Source organism: Lagopus muta, chromosome 2, assembly GCF_023343835.1.
Source record: "Lagopus muta isolate bLagMut1 chromosome 2, bLagMut1 primary, whole genome shotgun sequence".
Taxonomy (NCBI): Eukaryota; Metazoa; Chordata; class Aves; order Galliformes; family Phasianidae; genus Lagopus; species Lagopus muta.
The window spans coordinates 79,627,890-79,651,392 of NC_064434.1; the positions used below are offsets into that span (position 1 = coordinate 79,627,890).

At 49.9% G+C, this 23,503-nt stretch overlaps 1 long non-coding RNA gene across 1 annotated transcript in view; it reads left to right on the top strand.

The window, feature by feature from the left end:
* The window catches only part of LOC125689425 (uncharacterized), a 40,455-nt gene extending 17,805 nt beyond the window's left edge, over positions 1 to 22,650 (top strand). Inside the window, exons 3-4 of the long non-coding RNA XR_007375261.1 lie at positions 9,699 to 9,855; positions 20,703 to 22,650. This is a non-coding gene — a long non-coding RNA (uncharacterized LOC125689425). The remainder of the gene's footprint in view (positions 1 to 9,698; positions 9,856 to 20,702) is intronic.
* The last annotated feature ends 853 nt before the right edge of the window (positions 22,651 to 23,503 follow it).

Sequence of the window (23,503 nt, forward strand, 5' to 3'; positions counted from 1 at the left end):
CTGGTGTTAGCCACCAGTTTTGGCTGGATGGTGGAAACCCATGGCCAAGACATTCCTGGGAAGGAAGGGGCAAGATCCCTCTCATCTGACAGCTGCCTGCATTTAGATGGTTCTAAATTACTCATACTAGAGCTTCCAGCAGCCCAAAGCACCTGAAATTAGCTTCTTTTTAGGGTTGCCAATGGGAACTTGGGTGATTTAGGTTCCACTGTTTTCTCAGCAGTGAGGTGACTCACTGACTGCCTAGCTGATGTACTGCAGAGTGCCATTACGAAGGTAGTCAACTCCAATCACAAGAGATGTTGGATAAGCTCACAATGTCCTTGTAATGGCACTCGGCAGGAGCTCAATTCTTTGCTTCAGCTCTTTAACAACTGGATTTATCATAGAATCACCAAGGTTGGAAAAGAGCTCTAAGGTCATCTTGTCTGACTGTCGACCTTCCACAGATATTTCCCCATTAAACCATGTTTTTCAGTACAAAATCTAAATGTTTCTTGAACACCTCTAGGGATGGTGACTCCACTGCTTCCCTAGGCAGCCCATTCTGGCACCTGACCACTCTTACAGAGAAGAAATTTTTCCTAACATCCAGCCCGAACCCTCCCTGGCACAACTTGAGGCCATTCCCTCTATGTAAGTTCCAGTGTCCTCACTTAGCCTTGTGAGTGAAAGAGCACCTGAGATGTGCCAGGCAATGAGAGCTGCAGCAATACTGAGCACGGTGGCTGCCCAGAACACTGTGGGTAATGTGGCACAGTGCATTTTGAAGATGCTCTAAGTGAGAATTGTCTAAATGTTTGCTTGGCTTGTTGCAGGGACCAAGGTTTCTGTCTCTGGCATCCTGGACATTTTCCTCATCCTTCACATTGCTGTATAGAGTTGCTCTCTCTCTGCCCAAGAGACATGTAGTGTAAGTGATTCAGTATGTTTTAGGCAAGGGATTTGAGCACGGGTCTCATTCTGTCAGAGGAACCGTGGCAGTGTAATGAATGAGGCTCTCTAATCCATTTGATGCAGATCTTGAATCTGGGTCTCCCCCCATCCCTTGAGTATCTAACTTTGATCCATATGATCTGTTAGCATTGGAAAGTTTCCACAGAAAGGTTCATTTCCAGTAAGTTGATTTTTTTCATTATGGGGGAAAAAAAACTTACTGAGAAATACCGGATTAGATCCAGTAGAGACATCTCAGCCTCTTTCCAGAACACAGTCTGCACTAGAAATCATCTTGCACCAGCTGCATCTCATAGATAGAAACCAGATAGTTATCATTTTGCCTACGAGTATATGCAAGAGAAAAGCCATATAGGAGCCTTAGTTTGATACACTAGGTAACAGAAATCAGACTGTGTAATATTTTCTCCCTGACCATCCATAGCTAACAGTAAAAATGTGATGAAAAGGGAAACAAGAAATGGATAAATGCTAGAAGGATATCTTCAGAGTCATTGAAGCACAAGGCAGAAAATTCTGGTGACCGAAGAGTTGGCATTTTCCCTTGCTGAACCCAATGGCACATGTTAGTTCGAGGAGAAATTCTTCTATGTTTCTGGAAGGATGCTTCTTGTGACACACAGTCTGTTTTATAGATCCTGGGGGCTGCAACTGCTAGGTTGTAATTATATTAATTAACAATAGCAACCTTTATTCCTCCTCTTTCAATCCTTTTTAGAGTGGCATTCTGCTGTTGTGCTTATGTAGCTGTTCCTCTTCCTCTTCCTCTCCCCTTCCCCTCTCCCCTTCTCTTGCCATGTGCCTGCATGTCCCACTTGCCCGCCGCCTGGGTACATCTGGAGAAGCACAGCTGCATCTCCAGTCGAAAATACTGCTGTGGTTCATTGAAAGTGTTTCAGCATCAGACAAAACCTTATATTTAATAGCCAATTCAACAAAAAGGCAGTTCTCTAGGTGGAGGTCACATTTAATCTCTCTTTGCCTTTAGCAGAAACAGCTAAAGCATTTCCAGTTGGTTGCCCAATTAGCCCAGGCGTCTTGCGACAGATCTGCTGAAATTGCGTGCAAAGCAGCAGTTACGGTTGTTGCACCGGTGAGCTAAAGAGGGCACTTGAGGCTTTTAAGCAGCTATGACACAGTCCTGAGAAACAACTAACATATGGAAACCATGCAGACCATCCCTGGCCTGCTGGCTGTTGAGGGCCTCATCCCAACCGCCTCTGCCAAACCTGGCCGTAGGAATGATGTCAGCGAGTCACTCTACGGGGTTTTGGAGAGCAGTACAATGCACCCAGTGAAGTCAGTGATGACATTTCTAGTCCTGGGGAGTTACATGATCATGGATCACCCCCACTCCTATTCTTTTGGACATGAATCTGGCAGCAGGACCCTTGAAGTCATGACTTCGAGCTCCCTCAAGTACAACTCATTATATCTGGGAACAGAGCCAAGGGGGATCGAAGGAGATTTCAACTGGTGTGAATCCCAGCTGCATGTCTGCTTAGCAACACAGATTTTCATAAATATGTTTTCCATGGCTCTGCTCTCTCAGAAAAGCCCCCTTGCACTGTCAGTAGGATGTGGTTGTAGGCAAAGGTGTGCGTGTATAAGCCAGCATGCATTCTTGTAAGTGTGTCTCCAAGGGCTTCAGTAACAAATTTTTGTTGTTATTGTTGCATGCAGAGCCCCATCTGGGAGCTAAGACCTCCTGCTGGACCACTGACCCACTGTGCCTGAGACAGTTGTTGAAATGCAGAAGCTATCAGCCACAACAGGTCTCTGCTTGTTGCCTCCCAGATGCTGCTCTTCACAACAGCAGTGAGAGCTGCAGTTGCAGTGGGCACTGTAGCAGGTGTGCAATGAGGATCTTATCATTTCCTAAGAAGTCACCCAGTGCCTGATGCCCTCTATCTGCATCTGCTGAGGAGCTGTGCTGCCACATGTAAATGCTAAATGGTGAAGACCTGAGAGCAGATAGAGCTTTGATGGCAAAAACACTCAACCCACACATGTTGGAGGTAACGTTATCGTAGATTCAGTTTGAATCAAAGGTTTTTCCTGCATCTATCTGAGATGTACCTGACCTCAGATCCATCTAGAGCTGGATATGAGCTGAGGATCCTGTGTCCTTTCTTTTAAGGGCCAATGTATATGAATGAAGCCAGACTTGTTTTTTGCTCTGTCCCAGACACCTCCACAGCCCGTACTGGATGAATGGGTGGAATAAGATCTATTCCAAAGAGTGAAGCAAAGGACAGGAGCAGGACTCCAGGAATTCCTTCCCAGATCTGGGAGAGGAATTGACCTGATGTATAAAAGCAAACCCCAGGGACAGGACTCTTGGAATCTTGTCCTAACAGTGGTAGTGGGGTGAATTTGGGTTCATAGGAGAAATTGGGATTCATAGGCTTTAGCCCTATCCATAACAGTTATCTGGAGTTTCTGATTGTGGAGGCAGAGAACGTGGGTCTGGACTTATCAGTGTTATGGTCAAACCACCCAGAATCTTTGTTTGACTTCGATTCTGATCTGAGTTCATTCAGCTTTTGTCTGAGGCCAGATCTGAGCCCACTCCTTTCCCTTTGAAATCGTTTTCCGCTGTTGGCATAAATGGGAAAAAAATGACTTCATTTTACATCCCTGAGTAAACAGATCCCACTCCATCCCCAGAAACTGAAAGCTGAGGATTCATGTTCCTCAGAACCACAGCAGATGAATCAGAGCTGGACTTTCCTTGTTTCTGAGGCTGACAGGGGAAAGAGAGTTGCAACAGGACAGCAGACAAGAGGAAGCAGAGTCAGAAGCTGGAGCCTGCGTGCTCGACAGGAGTGCAGCTGAGGAGGAGGGAGACCTCCAGCTCTGTGCCTCCAGATAGCTCAGCTGTTGAGTCAGCTGGGTCTGGGGCTTCGTGAAACAGCAAGGGGGCAAGGGTGAGCAAAAGCTGAGAGCGTGCGTGTGTGAGAAAAAACGTTTCACCTCTGGTGTGTGGCCAAAAGAGCGGCTATGTTACTGTGGCCCGTGGAGACACACTTATAAGAACACATGCTGGCTCGCACACGTACACCCTTGCTCACAGCCACATCCCAATGACAGTGCTTGGGGGCTTCTCTGAGAGGCCAGACATGGTTTGTGCTGGTCCCTGCTAATGACCAACATCTGGCAAGATGGCTGGAGTGGAAAGCCAGCTGGGGCCAGTGAGCCCTTTCCTTTGTTAGGAGTGAAGGGGAGGGTTGGATCAGACAGGCTGGAGAGGACTCCTCTAAAAGCAGCCTGCTAACACTCCTGATTCCTCTGCAGAGAGCAGTAGTTGAGCTGCTCTCTGCTTTTATGTTTGTGCCATACAGAGTTGCTGAAAGACAATAACACAAAGCCCCCAAACATAGGTTCCTGGCTGTACAATACCGTAATATTCAAGCAAGTTTTGCCAGCCCAGCTTGGCTTTGCCTAGAGGCATTAGTGTATATATGGGAGCACAGATATCCTTGACAGATGTTGTTAGGGAGGACTGCTAGGATGATGAGGGGATTTCTGAAAATGCATGTGGGCTGTTTACGGATTTGGGCACCACACCCTGCCTCACCCCTGGAGGTTATCTGCGGAGGGTGAGAAGCTCGCACCTCATGAAGGATGGACTATGCTGGTCCTCTGTGTTGGAGCTCCAGGCAGCAGGAAGCCTCCCACATGTCTCAGCCTTCCTGAGCCCAGGCTGCATCTGCCCTGAGAGAGCTCTCAGCAAACATGCCAAAGGCTTTCTGGGCATCAGAGCAGTGATATTATCCAGCCTCGCTGTTATCGTAACCTTCTTCTTGGGAGTACAGGTTGGAGGGATGTCAGAGAGGGAGAAAGAGATAAAGATTGAGGGTATGGAAGGGTAGAGGAAAGACAAGGGGTCTTATACAAACTAAGTAGAGATTTTTATTAATGTTGTTTCTGCAGTGCAGAGCCTTGGGAATTTGATATCCTTCCCACTCTCTTGTCGTCTCACCATCATTCACCTGTACTGTAAGGCATGGGGCCGTGAGTGCTGCAGGGAACATAGGAGTTCCTCTCCCCAGCTCTGCATTCAAACCAAAGCTCTCTTCCACCTGGGTTCAGTGGGGCTGGGCTCTGCTCTGGCTCTCTGGCTTCCAGGTTGAATGTGGGACCACAGAGGAAGGCTGAGGTTACAGTGTGGCCATGTACCTAATTATTCTCCCGGATCTGCGTATACATGGCATACCATCACCAGGCACTGTCCACACATCCCACTTGCTCACCACTGACTCAGAAGAGACTGGAAAAAACAGTCCCACTCTGATGCTGTGAGGAAGATGTAAATGCTCTCTAGTAAAACTAAGAGTAGCATATGTGAGTAACCAATTGGGACATACGGTGTGTGACACTGCTGGGCTGATGGTTGGCATGTTTACTGGATGACTACGTCAAGCTGAGCAGAGAATGATTCGAGGAAGACCTTCATGACATCTTTGAGGTTATTTCGAGATGATATTCATTAGTTCTGGGGAGGCTGGCTTGACCTCCCTCCTCCTCCTTTCAAGCTCATCAGACAAGCATTGGGCAATTAAAGTCATAAATCCCAGGTACTGAGGAAACGGGGTAACTCTTAATAAAAAAAAAAAAAAACACTTCTACTAAGAAGAAAGGAATTCATCCTACTGTGTGTTCAGTGGGGAGCACTCTTTGAAGTGTCATGGTCTGGGGGACCATGACATGGTTGTGAGCGAGCTGGGGGTGACCAGGGATCAGGCAAAGCCTTGCCACCATCCCCCCTCCTCACCTGTACTCCTGTGGGATCTGTATGGGCACCAAGCCCTGCTGAGAAGGGACCCTCTCAAGGGCCCTGCCTTTGGGGAACCATCCACATCCCACCTGAAAGGCTAGGAGGGAAGCCCTGAGTCCTTGTTCAGAGCCAGAGGGGTAGCCTGTGCAGCACACATGGGCTGGTAATTCCTCTCCGTTGGGATGCTCAGAATGCTGTCAGTGCTGCCACCTGTGTGCAGGTGGGTCACAGATGTGCTACAGTGGATCACATTCACAACATGATTGTGTATTTGCTGGCCCTTCAAGAGAGAGTCTACAGTGATCTAAGCTCAGGCAAGAAACTGAGGTTATTCTGTGCTATGTGTCCTTTCTCCAAGGGCCAACCCTTTGAAGGAGTTAGTGGTGGGTTGGCCGTGGGATCAGCAGATTTTTTGCACCTTTATATCTCACTCCTTTTGCACTTGCATGATTTGCTTGAGAGCCAGACAGCAAGGGAGAGTTTCTTATCTCCTGATATGTTGGACAGGGAGCACTGGAGAGGAAGAACCTCAACCTGGTTAATAAATGGATCCCAGCCATGTTCCTGTGAGCTGTGGTGGAAAGCTGTTTCTTTTGGATTGAGTAGCGAGGGGCCTACAGGATGTAACTAGGATCTTATACCGTGACTAGGGCTGCTATGCTGATGTCCTCTGTCCTTGACCTTTAATGGACAAAGGAGTGGAGGAAGGACCTTGGTGAAGGGAATGGGTAGGGAGTTATGGGGACATCTTCACCCACGTTGTGCACCTTCTTCCTGACCACTGAGCCCCATTTCATTGTTTGTATTTCTCTGCTGTGAAATGCACCCAGTACGCTGAGTGTTTGGGCTGCAAGGTGCTCCAAGAAGCTTCAAGATGTATGAGAACCTGAATGTTAAGTCCAGAGCAGGCCTCCATCTGGGGGACACTGCAAGTCAGACCCATACAGGAATTTGACATTTAAACTGTTATTGAAGCTAATTCTCTTACTTCTGAGCACTGTGGTATCTTGTCAGCTCAGGTCTGCTGCTGTAGAACAAGTGCAGCTAAGCCTGGGTCATGCTTTAGTGAAGTAGCAGACAGAAGCACTGAAGCCTACAGAGACCAAGTGAATCTTAGAAGCACATGAATTCGAGCTGTGAAACAACTGCAGAAGATATGTTTCCAGGTCAGCTCCTGATCCTCCTATTCTGTTGCTGAGCAGTAGGCTTCTGGGAGATATGTGGGACAGAAGCCTCTAGGAAGAGCAAGCTCCTGAGCAGGATCAAAGAGCTGATGGTGGGACCTAGGGATTAACCTTACTGGATTGTTTTGGCCTTAAGAGATCCAGGTCCTTCCTGAACACTCAGACCCAGGCAGTGACAAGTGAGAGAACAAGGGCCTGGGAGAGGAAGAAATGGTGTAAGGAGACACGGATGGTTCAGTTGGGGTTGGGATGAGCCAGTGCCAGTATTTCTTCCCACCAGGTTATTACTTAGCAAAAGCAATGGCTAAAATATGAGCCTCCCACTGTGGCTTCTCAGACTTGGCCAGGGGATGTGCCAGGAGCATTTATAGCCTGAAAGCCCTGGCAACAACGGTTGTCTGCATCATGGATGGGTGTTCAGGTGCGTGACTGAGTAGGGCTGAATCTGGCTCCCAAGCGTAAAAGTTGGTTTAATGCCCTCTCCACAGGTTATTAGCTTGCTGCAGGGTCAAGCTGGCGTGTCGGGCTCGGGGAGCCTTGCTGAGAGCACTCATGTGAGCAGGAGCTTGAGTTTAACTCTGCAGGTGGCAAGAGCATGCTGAAGGGCTGAAACGAGATGTCTGGCGAGACAGCCCCATTCCTGACTCCAAAAGTGGCTGTGGCTTTCTGCCTGCCCAAAAGGATCTGTGTCTGCACCAATGAGGGGGGCGGAGCACGGGGGTTGTGGTGATCCTATTCCTTGCGCCTCCAAAGGAGAGGGTGAGACCAGCAGGGGCTTCCCCTGCATCCCGTCCTGATGCAGACAGGCTCCCCAGCTGCAGCCTGGGCTGGATGCCATGCTGGTGAGGATGCTCTGAGTCACGGGGTGTCTGCACGCTGCACAGCCCGGCCCCGCACGGCAAGCAGTGTGCCTGCAAGCCCTCATCACAGACTGCACGTAAACGGCCCCTCTGGCTGTCTGTCCTCTGCGTCATGGGGGTCAGGTTCCTCTGGTGGGATTTCCTTGTGCAGGGCACAGGAGTTTGCACGCAGAGAAACTTCTCTGCAGCTGGAAATAGTCTCTGAGACGTGCTAAGATGAGCCAGAATGAGTGACGGAGGTGCACTGAGCCCCTGCTTCTCTCACTGGTGGTCACCTTGATCTTCCCCATCTCCAACCTTGGCTGCTGGTAGCGCTGCTAACACAGCTATGGGCTTAGGAAGCACACAGTGGTAACCACAGCAGGGGGCTGGTAGAGCAGCCATTCTTCTAGAATGTCCCTGAGCAGGTGGGGAGTTCCTGGGGTGTTTTGCTGCATTTTGAGGGCTGGTCGCTGTAGTGAGCACATGGACAGATGTCCTGGGTTGCTGCTCCCTGCGTGCGGTGTATCTTATCTGCATCACCCAACAATCATGGCAGCTGCGTGGACTGCAGGTAAGACATTGGAGAAACGTGGAACTGTACGCGTTTGGCCCTCTGAGTGAGCACAGGGAGGGTGCCTCTCACTCCAAGCGAGTGGGAGGGACAAGTACTTTGGCAATGGCCACGTGTGGATGCCAAACAAGCAGCCAGCAGAAAGGCAAATATTTTGGCTTCCCCAACACATCTGTTTAGAAGCAGCTCAACCCCAATTTTAAACAAAATGGGGAAGAAAAGACTTTAATTGAAGACATGTCCCTCAGAATGCAAGCTCTTGGCTGGGGCCCAGCGTTGGCAGCCCTGTTGGGAGATTGTGTGTCACACAGATGAGGCTATAGCACAGGCTCTGATGCAAGCACTCTGTGCTGCTTTTGAGCTGATCGCATGTGCCCTGTAGAAGCAGAGGGAGGCTCTGCATAGGTACAGTGCTGTCATGCAGTACATACACTTCCATCATCACTCCTCCCCATCACCCTGCCTGCCTTTTGGCAAAGCAGCATCCTTTTGCTTGGGATGTAGAGCTCCATCTCAGCGGTTGATAGCTTCTGTCCTATTCTTTCTTCATTTTTCAAGGGAAGGATTCAACCCCAGGGATCCTGAAATGGATCAGTTGTTTTCCCAGCAGCCCCTGGCTCTGTGTGTGGGACTGAGATTATCAGATTGGGAGCAGCTGATCCCAATGCGTTGACAAACCCATTAAGAATCAGTGACAGCTTAGACACTGCTTTCTTGGTAGACTCTTTTGTCTGGCTTCAGCCTTTGTCAAATCTCTCCTATACCCAGAGGCAAAGCTGTAGAAATAGCTTCAGGTGAGAAATGTGTGTAAGTAATAGAAACAGGAGGTTCTCTGAGCTGTTTCCTGGTGTTTCCCATCTGTTTCCTGGTGAGCTCTGCAGCCCTTCCTGAGCTCAGCGGTATTGCAAATGTTTAAGTTAAACTCGGGCTAAGGGACACCTAAGCTGTGGTCGTGACAAGGTTTGTGTCTTCTCTGTCCCTTAGGGGAAGAACTGGGAGCCCAGCAACCCCCAGGACCTCCTGTTCTGCTGCACCCAGCAGGGGGTAGATCTCCCAGGGACGAGTCCTGGCTTCCCAGTGGGGTCCCCCTGGCGTATCACTAGGGCTGCCCTGGTGTTAGGCAGAGGAATATTCCCTCAGATGCCCTACCTGTGCTGGGGCTGGCTGCGCTCTAGCAGGAAGAGAGGCGATGGTTAACTGCTGCGCCCTTGTTGTTTTTGCATGGCCTCCTCTGCTGTACGCTGCCGGCGTCCAGGATGTAATAAGCGTTAATGCTGGCTTCCCAGGCGGAGATGATGGGGGCAGGGAGTGTCTCAGAGGAAACCCTCAGCTCATGTCAATCAGTGTAACTTTTTATTTTACAGATCACGCTGCACAGCGCTTCCAAGTATGAACAAATCTAAATGAAGACAGCTGGCAGAGGCTCTCGTCATCTAACTCCTTCCAGATGTGTACTTGTATGCCGCAGTTCCTGACTGGTGACACCTCCGATGGAATCCTTGGGGACATGGCGGTGATGGGGTAGGAGAAGGGCGTGCCAGAAAGCTGGTGGCGTGCTGGCATCGTCTCCTCTGATGTCCTGTGGAATTCCTGCTTAGGGGAGACCTCATCATCCCTCTTGGGGTCAGCAGGTCTCAGTGGGTTGTGCAGGAATTGCCCTGCGGAGCACCCGGGCATCTCTCTTTGCATACAGCTACTTAATGCAGAGTAGTGTCCTGTGGATATAGCTGCTTTGTGGCCTGGAATCCAGACAACCACACTTAGGATGGTTGTGCTGGAGTGAATTAGTGATGTTTTCTGATAATGAGTTGAGGTTGAAGTGTTTATGCAGCTTCCAGCCTGGGAGCCTATTCAGGTCTCCCTGCATGGTGCCTCTCTGCACTGCAGGAGTGTCTGAAATCAGTCTGGGTGGGAAGATTCGTAAATCCTGCCGCCCTCCCACTGAGGTATTTACTCCTTGTGCCCCCACTTCATGTTCCTGCTTGGCCTGGGTTGTGCTGGAGCCACGCACGGTTTCCAATGGGTTTAGTTCTCACACTCCTGTGGGAAGGCTGTATCAGCTTTGCAAACTGCGCTCTGGGAGCTGCTTGGTGGCTAACCAAAGATGGGTCAGGCATCAGGGTGACCAAGTTGGGGTGATCCCTCCAGCTTCAGGTGAGAGAACATATCTTCCCAGAGCATTGCCTTCTTCATGATGTCTTTCTAAAAATGCATCAGCTTGGGTCCAGGCTTGTTTCTTAGATGGAAGAGTTATTTTGGGTCTTTCTGTGGCCCCTCTTCTCTCCCCCTCCCTCTCCACACCTTTGTAATTAACCTCTGAACTCCAGTTAATCCCAGGATTAGTATGTCATAGGCTGTCGGATGGAGCTCTTGCCACCTCTGGTGCTGCCTCAGCATCCCTGGCAAGCTTTCAGGGGGGTCTGGAAAGCCCTCTGGGGAGGGAGGAAGCTCCTAATGGATGCAGGTGGCCAGAGCTGGCAGATGGTGAGGGCTAATCCGGTCTCACCTGTGTCTAATGGTGATCTTCCAAAGAGCCCGCGCCTGCCTGAGGGAAGAATCTTGCACTCGGAGGTGAGGGTTATGCTTTAGGCCCACCTTCTTCAGGACAGAGAGAGCTGCATGCAGGAGGGGAAATCTGCTGGGTGAGCATTAGCTAGTAGTTTTTGGTGTAGCTTCTCCTCCAGGACCAGCGAGATGAAGATGGTTACATGCATGGGGCACCTGAGCTGGTATGCTCTGCCCTCGCATTGGCTGTGCTCATAGCGAGATGTGTGGGGGTCTGATCATTGTGGGAACAATTCATACTCATGAGCCCCTCCAGAGGTTCCACCTGGAGCACCTCACTAGAGCTCCCAAAGGTTGATCTGGCCTGAGCATGTTGGGCTCAGTGCGAGAGTGTGCTTTAATGAGCTGCAGGACAGTCTCCAGTGTCATCTTGTCAAGCAGGTCCCAGCCAAACCCAGTACACTGATGGTGGCCCAGCTGCAGCCATGGCTCTGCTCTGAGACATTCTGAGCCCCAGAAGCCCCAGCTGAATGTACTGCCCCTACACTGGGATGTGCTGAACTCTCTCCTGCATGGAGAGCTTTGCTATAGGGTGATGTGCTGTAAGTGTAATGAAAACTGAGCACTGTACTTTGCTCCTGTGGGAGGCCCTCATGGGTCTTGGTCACACTCTGGCTCCTCAGCTGGAAGATGGGCTAGAGGGGTGTTGGAGGTGTCACCCTTTCCAGTGGTGTTGCTGAAGGGGACGTGGGGAAAGGAGAGCACAGGAAATAGCATCACAAGGTGCATGTTCCTTGGGGAATGTCAGATCAGATTCCTGTGATATATGGGGGAGCCCCAGGCTGCACCCTGAGCCTCAGATTGTGCTTTGTTTGTAAACAAAGTGAAAAAAAGTATGGATGGAAGGCTGGGAGGGTCCCACTGCTGCCTTGCAGGGAGCGGGCACTGGGCAAGCCTCAGGCAGGCGCTGGGGAATCCCCAGCTGCGGGGAGGAAAACTGCTGGGAAGCGGCACTGGCAGCTTCTGTGAAATGCTTTCATTCATCGCTGGCCAGGCTGGAACCAGTGCTGGCAGAAGGCGGTGAGGGGATGTGTTTCATTCCCAGCAGTGCTGGTGGGGGCTGGTTTTGATCAGAAGTGATCTGGCGCTGGACCTCAGCAGAGCCGATGGCTGCAGCCCGTAGTGCTGTGCAGCCGGGGGAGGCTGGCGGGTGTTTGCATTTGAAGGGGCCTCGTGGTTGAACGGCTTCCAAGGCGGCTTCCTTGCCTCCTTTTTATCGCCGCTATTATTTTTTAATAAACTTCCCCCGTTAGCTTCTAACGGCATTGTGGCTGAGGGGCCTGGGGATTCATTTCCTCTCGCTGGCCGCTGGCTCAGCTCTCTGGCCAACTCAGCGCTGCCACAAGGGCTTGGCCCTGTGCACGGGGACTGAGGCACTTTGGCATGTTGTGGAGAGGAGCCTTACACCACGGGTTGAATAAAATCAGGGGAACAGCGAGAGCACAGCTCTCCTTGTGCATTGTGCAGGGCAGGGGGAGCATTTCATTCTCTCTTTGACTGTACTGGATCTGCTAAGAGGCTTTCCTCCAGTCCTCAAGTAGATCAACTATGTTGTTAGTAACGATAATCAAAGCACCAGTATTAACATTAATGCTCACTATTTGCTGCTGTTTGTGGAACTGAACATAAAGGAAGCCAAGCCTTCACAAAGAGGTGACACAGCAGATGACACCAGCTCATCTCTTTCTGCCAGCTTCTGCATTTTTTTTCCCCCTTTTCCCCCCAGAAAGCTCTCCCTGCCCTGCTGCTAGCACTGAGGCTGCAGCGGTGCTGTGGGTCTGCAGGGAGGTGACCAGGACTGGGGGAGCCTAGGCTGGGCTGCACTTGAGTCCTGGGCTGGCAAGATGCCAATGTGACAGAGATACTTGGCCTGAGGAGGCCACCTCCAGCACAGCTGAGAACAATTCTGTCGCTGCCAGAGGACACAGTGCATTCAAGGTTCATTCATTGGAAGCCCACACTGATACAGGGAGAGGGCAGCAGTGGCAGGGAAGGCAGATGTGGAGGGCATGAGCAGGAAAGGTGGTGGGGTCCCACCAAGGGACCAGCCCTAGCAGGCAGAGAGGATCCCAGCCCAGGGTAAGTAGTGGACATAGAAATGGCATATGTTCGATCTCTGCTGGCTCTCAGTCCTCAACTGACTTTTCTGGAGCTGAAAGGCTTCTTGATATTCCTGCTTGCTGGAGCTCTGTGAGGAGGAAGGTGCTAAAAAATTCTGATGCACCTTATTGCCTTCTTCTTCTGCCTTCCCCACAGGAGCTCTTTGCCCTTGCTTTAGCACCTCAGATTCTTGTCCAGTGTTGTCCCTGGCTGGCTTTGAAGAAAAGCCTCATGCTAGCACATATTGTTTTGCTTGCTTTCCAGTGCTCGGGCACTTCTCTCCCCAGTTGACATGCTGAAGATAACATATCTCCCCTCCCCTTGCCTTGCTCTCCTTTCACTGTATGTATTTCTCTCTCTATTCATCCCCATGACTGAAACTTGGCAGGGAATTCAGAGACAAGTTCAGCATTCAAAATGACTGCCCCAAAGAAGACAGCCCAGAATTGGACAGCGTAAGGATGTGCTCTATGCTGATTTCCACAATTTCCATGTCAGCTGTGAATGAGCTTCCTTCTCTCCCTGCTACAGCCACAGGGTACCCTGGGCTGGAAGCTGCCATTGAGGATGCTTGGCATGAGCAGGGTCTTTGACTTTCCTCACTGCTCCATCTTTCCCTGTGCTGGTGCTACCTTCCTCATCAGAGCCTTGTGATTAGCTCTGAGCCTCAAAATGAAGAGGAAAGGAAGAAAAAGAGAGAGTCACTTGAAAAGCAAGTGAACTCAAGCAAGGGAGCACTGTAGCCTTGCCAGTAGCTTGAGGTGGGGGAAAAAAGGTCAGTGTGGTCCTGGAATGAACGGGGTAGGGAAACGCAGAGAAACTTTACTGTGTCACATCTTTCAATCTTTGGTGAAGGGGGCACAGGCTGACATGCCAAGGTGCCAAACTCCAGGCAGATAACAGGGATTGTTGTGCAACCCTGGAACCCAGCCGAACACTAAAGTGCAGGATGTATGTCACACCTTTAATAACCAACAAGCAGCGTTTGCCAGATGCCCCATCATGTGCCCCAGGTGGTGCTGTTTAGCCACTTAGTGCCAAGATCCAAAGTGTCCTTGACCGGCGCCAAAGACAGCAGTGAGGAACTGGACCCATGTGGTCAGGAGAAACCCTGTGCAGTCTGCTGTGATCTGATGATCAGTGATGAGATCTGGCACAACGAGAGAACGGTTTGTGGTAGCTTCCTCGACCATGACTTCAGCTTCTATTGCTCCACCTTGGTGTGGCCCTGGTGGCATTTTTATAGCATGAAGCCACGTCATCTTGTTGTACCACAGCTCTGGGCAAGATTGGGCTTTGATGTTCTGTAGTTTTGTTCCTGCAGCTTCCCAGAGAGACGTCTTCTAGGCAACATCACAGCTTCCCCATGGGGCAGTGCACATGCAAAACATCATTAAGTCTAGAGCAGATATAAGGAAAAGACGCAACTGTTCTTAGCTGACGCTGCCTAATCTTGGGCTTGGTGGGACTGAGGTGATGTGAGCAGTCTGCTCAGAGTGGGTCTTTGGGAATCTCTGTTTAGATGAGGCAGATCTGAGGAATGACAAGGACAGGTAGTCTTTATTAGCCATCCTTCCCCTTTCTTTTCCAAATATGTGGACGGTGGCCAGACCATCTGAGGTTTGCTTGCTACTACTCAGAGTTGTAGAAGTGCCTCCTGGGTTCTGTTGGGAAATCTTTGGTGTCTCCCATGAGGGATCTCAGGCAGCCTCAGCTCCCTCATTGATTTCAGGCATCCACCGGCATGCTTTAAGGAAAGCCAGACTGGAGAGTTAGCTGTGATGGCCCCTGGAAGCCACCATCTCTCAAGCGGAAAGGAGCTTTATGAGCATTACTGGAAGCTGCTGTGGCTGAGTTACCAGAAATAAACCACTTCAATTTGTGGCCAATTGCTCGCAGACCACTGCATTTCCCACTATGGTAGCTGGGCCACCTTCCTATTGCCTTTCCTTCTTAAGGAGATGTTCTGCAAATGCCATCCACCGTACTTGGTGCTGAGGGTACATGGCAGTGGGGCAAGAAGACAAAGGTGGGTGCCCTGCTGAAGTTTCCTGTTAGCAGGAAGGGCCTTTTTTTTCTTTTTTTTGGGGGGGCTGGGGGGGAGAATTGCCTTTTCTGGGAACTTCTGTGTTGCCAAAGAACTAGCGAGAATAGCTCCTAATTCACAGGCAATTGCAGGGCTGGGGGCAGGAGGTAGCTGGAATGAGAGGGCTCTGCCCACAGCCTGGGAGCAAAGGATGTGTCCCTGCAGAGGTACAGATGCCTCAAACTGAGGCTTTGCATGCATGGGGGTGGCCGGATAAGTGGCCTTTGGGCAAATGCTTCTATGCCATTCTCCTGCTTGTCTTTAACTTTAATTAAGCTGCACATTTGACTCATGAGCTGTGTTAGCCTTCTTCCCACCAGGAAGCATGAGGCTGATGCCTACACAGCCATCAGCAACTTTCTTTTCCCATTACCCCAGGTGAATGAGTAGTTAGCCCTGGCTCCCAGGGGGAAACTGATGAGGAGGGATTTGCTTTCTGTGTGCAGAGGATGGAAGCACAGTGAGCAGCCTCTGAGGCTGAGACTAGGGACACGTCAAAAGCATGCTCTCCCTGCTGCACTGTGAATGCAGTGGGGCCTGTGTACCAAACTGGCCAGCTTGGTGAAGATCCCAATCCCAAAAAGCACATCCTGCTGCCAGGCAGCACCTGGTTTTCTTCCCCAGAGTCAGGAGGAAGGAGTGCGTATGGCTCTGCATACTGAAACTGTCAGTCTCCCTTGATGCTGATGGCTTGTCAGAGGTTGGGAACCAGCACAGACCCTTCCCCAGGGATACAAGTGGTCCTGGTTGTGACACCCTGTGTGATGACTCTGTGTTGGGGCAGCACCTGGCTCTGCAGTGAGTTCAAGTGAGGCCAGAGGGTATTTCTATGTCAAACTTCTGTCTTATACCTGACATAACACCTGATAACTCAGCATGCCTGTGCCATACCCTATCCCATCATCCTGTGGAGCTGGAATGACAGTCCTCAGCCAGTGGTCTGCCAGGACACATCATTGGCACAGGGCCCATTCCTTCTCATGATCCCTCTTTCCTGAAGCCCTCTGGAGCCCATGGGGAGAAGGTTATGGGCTCCACATATTCTTATGGCTGACAGCCTGCTCCTTGCCATCCCCCAGCCTCTTCCCTGCACCATGGCCAGCAGTGCCTGTGCTGCATGGCTGCAGGACTAGTTTTCTGCATCACTTGGCAGGTACAGGCCTTGCTGTGTGCTTGTCATGACCATAGGCACTGGGCTGTGGGACAGAGGCTGGCTCCTTGTCAGAAAAGTGGACGGGGTGTAGACCCAGAGGGCTATGTACAACAAAAAGGGAATTGGCCATCTTTGAACAAGCAGAAGGTGGCAGATATTTTATCTTCATCCCAGAAGATCTCTGGACAAACCCCATTCTCTCACTCAACTGATAGAGGACGGAGGAACTTGTTCAAAGGTTTCTATCCACTCATGCACACAAAAACACGCCTTTCTCTCTGTTATTTCCATCCTGCTGCTGAGCTGTGAAGTTCCCAAGAGTCCAAGAGTGGAGAAAAACACTCAGGCTCAGCTTCTGGCTGGGCTGTGCGGTCCGTGTGTCAGCGCTTCGGGTGCAATCAGTTTTCCTTTGGTCAATGAGTTTCTTCCGTTGTTTGGGTGGGCCTTGCACAAGCTTTTGAAGGAGAGCAAAGGCTTTTTTAGAAAGTGGAATATATGACTGTGAAACCACAAGAGTGATGGAGGGTCTCAGCCGTGGGTAGAGGAGCCAAAACGGCTCCTGGCTGTCAGGATATTAGTCACTATCACTATCGCTTTCCCGGTGATCAGCTCCCTGCTACCCACCTTTTGTCAGCAGCCTACTGCTCCATGAATCATGTGGTGGGGTTTTGGGAAGACCACGCTTTCCTCTCTATCTGAACAATTCCTAGGGCCTGACTACTACCGTGACATAAAAAAAAATGTTGGTAAAGTAACCACAACACGCTCATTTTGGAAACAGAAGAATTCAAATGGACAGTTTCCCTTTATACTTAGGAGTAAAGCCACAGGTCCTGAAAAAGCTCCAGCTGGTATGAGGCTGAGCACGTGTAAGAATCTGAGAATGTCTGAGATATGATAGTAGGAAAAACTATCCAACTAATACTGGATAGGATGCGAGCAACCTAAGGATGGAGTTCCTTCCTGTGATGTTTTTGGAGAGGCATAGACTTGCATCACCCAGAAAGAGCTGATGATGCCCGAGTAGATTGTCTTTCATGTTTATATGTCTATAAACTCATCCTACTTCCCATCCTGGAATACAAATCAATGTTTAATATCTCTGTTTTTAGATTGAAAGCTCTCTGATGGGCTCAGCTGATCCCACTGTGAGCACTGCACTCCTCCATGGCCATTCTCTGCCACAGGGTCTGCTGTCCCTGTGACTGAAATGGCTCCTGGGAAGTGTCTCAGAGCAGAGGATGCAGTACAGGAGTACAGTAAATGTGGCCCAAACTGTGACATAAGAGCAAGCACTGCTGCCATGGTACTGGTGAGACCCTGCAGGAATACCTGCAAGGGCAGCTCAGTGCCTTATCAGCTCCAGGAGTGGCTGCTCTGGCAGTGGCAAAGCAGCAAACCCTGCCACACCTGGGTGTGATAGAGGAGGAGACTGCACCGAGCTCACCTGCATGTGCCACCAGTTGTGAGGAGTCTATCCAATGCTATAGAACCATTAAGGTTGGAAAAGATCTCTAAGCTCATCTGGTCCAAACACCAATCCATCCCCACATGCCCACTGACCATGTCCCTCAGTGCAACATCCACACGGCTGTTGAACACCTCCAGGGATGGTGACTGCACCACCTCCCCGGGCAGCTGTGCCACTGCCTCACCGCTCTTTCTGAGAAGAAATTCTTCCTAATATCCAACCTGAACCTCCCCTGGCACAACTTGAGGCTGTTATCTCTCATCTTATCAAGTTACTTGGGAGAAGAGGCTGACCCCCTCCTCCTCACAACCTCTTTTCGTGGAGTTGTAGAGGGTGATTAGGTCTCCCCTGAGCCTCCTCTTCTCCAGACTGAATAATCTCATCTCCCTTAATCAATCCCCATAAGACTTGTGATCCATACCCTTCATAGCTTTGTTACCTTTCTCTGGATGCTCTCTGGGGTCCCTTTCTTGTAGTGAGGGGCCCAGAACTGAACACAGTACTTGAGGTGTGCCTCACCAGAGCTGAGTACAGAGGGATGATCACCTCCCTGCTCCTGCTGTAGCATTATTTTTGATAAAAGCCAGGGTGCCTTTGACCTTCTAGGCCACCTGGGCACACTGCTGGCTCGTGTTCAGCTGAGCACTGACCAACACCCTGTGGTTGTTTTTCTTCTTCTGGAGGCCTTCAGTCAGAAGATCTGCTCTGGTACCCTGGATAGACAGGATCTCATCTTGCTTCCAAGAAGGAAGAGTACCCTGTTAATGTTATTTTAGTTTATTTAAGACAGGTCTGCTCTTAGAGTTTCTTCCCAGGACTGCTGCAGTGATACTAGGAAGTGATGGAAACATCTCCACACACCTTCTCTTCCTGGCATCCCACTGCTGCCCCTTGCACAGTGCCACTGTGCCGTCCCATGCAATTTGGGAAGCCACCCCCATCCTGCAGCCTGCTCCCAGACGGGCGGCAAAACCTCGGCCCCCCTGGCCCCCGGCTGCACAACGGAGGGGCTGTGTGACCTGCCGGCTCCCGACGTGGTTGCTATAGGAAAGGGAAGAAGCTGGAGGGAATGTGTGGGACCTATTCACACCCCTAGCCCCGATTCACAGTGCCCCTGAGGTAATGTTTGCCTGGCTCGCCATGGCCTTGCCTGATAAAGGGGCCTCCATAAAGCAAGGAGGGGGGGGAAGAGCTGGTCGAGGGTGGGAGAAATATTTGCCTTGAATGCCAGCAACGCGTGGAAATGGGGAGGTGATGGAGGAATAAGAAAGGACCCTTTGACTAAGGGTGAGGTGGGGGTCCGGCTGTGCACAGGGGGTGTCAGGGCAAACACAGCAGCTGGGCAGTGGTGTGCGACAGGCGTGGGCATCAGGCTGCCAGAGGCCTGTAGCCAACTGCAGCTCCATTTTGGGTACTAAAAGGCAGGAGGGTTTGTACGCCTGACTGATACTTGTCTGTTTTTCTGCCTACCTGTCCTGTCCTGAATGAACTCATTATTCAGATTATTCTTAATTATAGTTATATTTCTGCTTTTGTACAGCCGGAGTGCCACTTGGCCTGCTAGAACGCGGGATGGATTTTGTTCTGGAAAAACCCTTCAAGCTGCATGTGAATTCTAGAAAACAAAAGCAAAATTCCCATTGCCTAAAAGCCAGCAAAACAAAACTCCCTTGCCAAAATATCCTCACACAGAACAGTGCTGGGTGAAGAGAAATTTTGGCACAGGGTGTGCACTGGCAACTTCTTACATTTTTATAGCTGATCTTAACAAATGTCCTTTTTGTACCCTGTTCTCCATAACAGGGCTGATCAAAGCAAAAGGGCGAGCACACTGCTGCTGCTGGGATGCTTTGCAAGATGCATCCAACTCATGAATCAAGAAGCCATTTCCAACAGCAGCAACTAGGCCATGAGCTGTTCTTCCTGCTGTGATGGAGGAGTGAGGAGGGTGGTGGGAACATCTGGCCTCTGAGTTCCAGAGAAATAAAACCAAGCCCAGGGACGAGATGTGGGGAATTTGAGGGAGGGCCAGTGCATATGGGCCACATTTGATCAATGATGGCCAAAGCTCAGTGTTACTGAAGCTGGAGTATCATGGATAGCAAGGAGCCAGTCCAGTTGGTTCTCCCTCTGCAGGACCACGTTTTGGACGAGCTGCAGCTGTTTGGCCAGGAGGCACGGTGTCGGTGGGCAGGGCTGGCTGGATAGCTCTTCCCAGTGTGGGTCAAAAGAGAACAGAAATGGCAGTGGGATTGGAGGGGAAAAAAAAAAGGAGCTAATGTTATAATGGCATTTTCTCGTGGGAAGGGAATATAGTCTACAGCCCTGGTAAAAAAGAAACAGAGGGGGCTGGGGCACTGCTATTGAGAATGGCTGGGAGCCTGGGAAAGCGCTTCTATAATGAGAAAGGGAAAAGATGAGGGTGATTTAGGATAAGAAATGTTGTCGTTGGCTTCAACTAGGAGAGCAGGTTTGCTCCTCCTCCGACTTTTTGTGTGGCACCTATCATCCTAGGACACAAACAGCTTGCAAAGAGACCAGACTCCAAGGAAGCTGGGAATACAGTTTATAAACACCTCTGCTTACAATGAGAATAGCAAACCCCAGAAGTGGGGTTCTTATTCCCCCCTTCCTCTATTACAGCCAATAGTCCTTCACTCAGAAAAAAAAGGAAAGCATAGAAATGAAGCCCTTTTTCTGTGTTATGGGAAAAAAAAAAAGAAACGCCAAACTGCTTGGCTGATGACTTTGGGAGAAGTGGTGTTCAGAGAGGTGGCTTTGGACCTTGAAGGACAGCAATGTAGCAATTGGGGTGGGGAACGCTTTTCCTTTTTTTGCTTTGCTTTGGGGTTTAAGAACAGTTTTGCAGTCTCGCCACCCCCTGCAGCAGCCTTTCCACAGATGGCAGCCTGCCCACTGGGGAACGATGCATTGGGGATGTGCAGGGGAGCAAGGAGGGAATTGGGCCTTACTGTAAGTTCTGTCTTCAACAGCTTGCTTGATTGGTGTTCTGCCATTGGGTCAGCTGCTGTGAATCCTGCATTTATATTTACCCGATACATCTCTCACTCCATTTTCTGGAATTCCCCTGCTCTGATGGCTGCATTGCAGAACACTCAGCTTTCATTTATGTGCAGAAGAAACCAAACTCATTTGAATTTTGCTGCTTCTTAAGCGCAAAGTTCCCCCTGCCCCTTTTTTTTCCCAACATTTTTAACAGGGATCAAAGGATGTTTTTACTCTTGCATGAAGCTGTTTCTTTAAAGCCTGTGTTACAAGTGATCTGGTGAGGCTGTGCACTGATGCTGAGCCCTCTGAGAGCTCCTGTGGCTAGCACGGATTAAAGGAACTAGGTCAAATTTCTAAACTATAGCATACGTCTTTCTGCTGTTCCAGCTGGACTATCTATAAAAGCTGGAAAAGAAAATCAGAGTCCTGGAAAGAGGTTTTGCTGGATGTGCACTTCCCAGAACTCCCCCGAAAAGCAATCCAACTGTGCAGGCTGCAGCGGAGGATCTTCAAAAGGTTTTTCCTAAATCAACCCAGCCGGCTGAAATCCACTGGGAAAACTTTTGAGAATATTGCTTGCAAGATGGATGGATAATGCAAAAAGCACGAAAACAATACGGAAGAAAAGACATTTTTCTACACGGTGCCATTCCCAGCATTATTTTATGTGAACTAAAGCATAAATAAATGTGTTTCTCCTTCAGCCTTAAGTGCAGGTAGGAGGACATCACTGCAAAATAGTGTTCCCTGGCATGGGACAGAAAACTGTTCCGTGCATACAGCAGCACTGCAGAATGGCTTGGGGTAAGCAAGGAAAAGAGGTTCCCCATCCATCAAAGCTCCTTCAGGGGAAGAAATAGGCAGAGCACGGCATGCTACCATCCCTGGTGGGAAATATGAGTGCCATTTCCATCCACTGGGCAGAGGGACTGCGCTATTGAATTTTTTCATCTGTAGCTTCTATGAAACAGTGCTGGCCAGCCTGGAACTTGGCCAAAGCAACATCCTGGTTCCTCAGCAAGTGCTATGGGATCAGACCACATGTGACGAGGATCCCAGCTCCGTGTTGCATTGGGAAGAGATGGCCGTCGTGACCCCTGCTGTGCCCTGGGAAAGTTGTTTGGCTGTGGCTCACAGGAAGGAGAAGGTTTGCTTTCTCCAGATCCAGGATTTCCTCTTAGGCCTTCCTTATGTGCTGCATCACATCTTACCCCACTCTCACATGCAGGGGCCAACAATCACCCAGGCTACTGGCACTCCTGTGCTGGCCCTGGGGCTGCACTCTGGCTGCCTAGTCTGGAGGGGAGCCCCTACTTCTGACCCAGAGGTGCCCATAGGACCGGGCAGCCTGGGCATGGGACAAGCAGGCTTCCCAGCGTGGGAAATTTCTAAAGAAGCAGTCTGTAAACCACATTTTCATCTAACTGGCCTAAATATATTTCAGTTTCAAAACACACACTTAAAAATAACTTACAGAAATATTTATACGGACACTGAAAGGAACTTTCCAGCTTTAGGGATTCAGCAAAGCCCGCAACTGCCTTCCTGTGCAGTCACTCCTAGCCTGTTGTTGAGTCTCTTGTTTTGAAAGCGTTGGAGTCTCTTTCTCCTCCAGTTATCTTGCCTGACTCCACCCTGACACATGAACTCACAGGGCTTTGCATTCAGCGACGTCAGGACTGATATCGCACAGCAGCTTTTCCCACAGCTGCAATCATAACTCCTTCAACAGCACAATTTTTCTTGCAAGCTAAAAGGAAAAAGTTTGGCTTGTGTAGGAGAATTCAGCCCCAGGGATGGGGCATTACACATCTTTAGGAGCTCACTTTCTCATTTCTTCACTCCATGCCTGTTCATTCATCTGGCTGTCTCAGCTCCTGTGGGGCTTGGGGCAGATCTCGGTCCTTGGCAAATGTATATCAGCATTGTAGTGTGGGGCAAAAAATCAGAGCTTGAATCTTTTGGGTGGTGTGGCAATAAAAAACGCAATGGTAAAGGTAAATGTGTAGCTTTCTGCCTTGTGATTTTCACCATCATCAGTTCCTTTTTATCACTGGTTTTTCCTGGGGCAATGTCAGCTATCAGAGGGTCAGGAGGTGTACCAGCCACTTCCTCTCTTCTACACAGGCAGTCCCCTTTGATAAAGAAAGGCTGGGCTCTTGCTAAAGCATCACGGTACTATTGAGTACACCAGCCAATACACTATGTCATATGGGAGAGAAGCAGTCTGACAGGTCGAAACAAAGGTTGGCTGATAAGGATGCATTGTGTCATGTGCCAGTGTGCCTCAGCTTTTCCAAAGATATCTCCGTAACCCAGGAATGCCTTCTAGGAGGCTGGAAATGTCTGTATTTCATGTCACCAGATTTTATTCTTAAATCATGACACAGTGTTTGTTCAGTACATATTGCAGCACTGGTGAGAATCTTTCCCTTGTTTAGCAGGAACAAACAGCCCAGAAGAAGGTGTGCTTACTGGGATGAAGGGTATTTGGATTACAAAAAAGGTCAAATGAGTGCAAACCCCATTGAAGCTGTATAAGCCACCCTGTCTGGCTCAGTGCTGCAGGAGGGACTGTGCTGGAGACATGAAACTGCTGGAGAAGCTCTGCTTGCAAGATGCATTTGTGCTGCTGGAAAGGCAGTAGCTTGCATAGGAAAGACACGAACGCTCCATCAAAACTAGTTCTGTGATGCCTTTTATGGGAGCAGTTTGTGACACTTATATGTCACCACCAATGAATCTCTGGTTTTGATTTTCCAAGTAAGGTTCAGAACCCAACTGG